The sequence below is a fragment of the Ipomoea triloba genome, chromosome 16, assembly GCF_003576645.1.
Source record: "Ipomoea triloba cultivar NCNSP0323 chromosome 16, ASM357664v1".
NCBI lineage: Eukaryota > Viridiplantae > Streptophyta > Magnoliopsida > Solanales > Convolvulaceae > Ipomoea > Ipomoea triloba.
Genome location: NC_044931.1, coordinates 13,129,453 through 13,130,723, shown reverse-complemented (window position 1 = coordinate 13,130,723; position 1,271 = coordinate 13,129,453).

Sequence of the window (1,271 nt, the reverse complement as noted above, 5' to 3'; positions counted from 1 at the left end):
CTTGGCCGAGAAATGCCGCAACGTGGTGCGGACTTGGCCGAGACATGCCGCAACGAGTTGCGGAAGTGGGCGAGAAATGCCGCAACGATGTGCGGACATGGGCGAGAAATGCCGCAACGATGTGCGGACTGTGCGCGGACACGGCCGAGAAATGCCGCAACGATGTGCGGGCTTGGTGCGGACATGGCCGAGAAATGCCGCATCGATGTGCGGACTTGGGCGGCAAATGCCGCAACGATGTGCGGGCTTGGTGCGGACATGGCCGAGAAATGCCGCATCGATGTGCGGACTTGGGCGGCAAATGCCGCAACGATGTGCGGGCTTGGTGCGGACATGGCCGAGAAATGCCGCATCGATGTGCGGACTTGGGCGGCAAATGCCGCAACGATGTGCGGGCTTGGTGCGGACATGGCCGAGAAATGCCGCATCGATGTGCGGACTTGGGCGGCAAATGCCGCAACGATGTGCGGGCTTGGTGCGGACATGGCCGAGAAATGCCGCATCGATGTGCGGACTTGGGCGGCAAATGCCGCAACGATGTGCGGGCTTGGTGCGGACATGGCCGAGAAATGCCGCAACGATGTGCGGACTTGGTGCGGAGATGGCCGAGAAATGCCGCAACGAGGTGCGGACTTGGCCGATACATGCCGCAACGTGGTGCGGACACGGGCGAGAAATGCCGCAACGATGTGCGGACTGTGTGCGGACATGGGCGAGAAATGCCGCAACGAGGTGCGGACTGTGCGCGGACATCGCCGAGAAATGCCGCATCGATGTGCGGACTTGGTGCGGACATGGGCGAGAAATGCCGCAACGAGGGGCGGACTGTGCGCGGACATCGCCGAGAAATGCCGCATCGATGTGCGGACTTGGTGCGGACATGGGCGAGAAATGCCGCAACGAGGGGCGGACTGTGCGCGGACATCGCCGAGAAATGCCGCATCGATGTGCGGACTTGGTGCGGACATGGGCGAGAAATGCCGCAACGAGGGGCGGACTGTGCGCGGACATCGCCGAGAAATGCCGCATCGATGTGCGGACTTGGTGCGGACATGGGCGAGAAATGCCGCAACGATGTGCGGACTGTGCGCGGACACGGCCGAGAAATGCCGCAACGATGTGCGGACTTTGTGCGGAGATGGCCGAGAAATGCCGCAACGAGGTGCGGACTTGGGCGGCAAATGCCGCAACGATGTGCGGACATGGCCGAGAAATGCCGCAAAGTGGCGCGGACACGGGCGAGAAATGCCGCAACGTGGTGCGGACTTGGC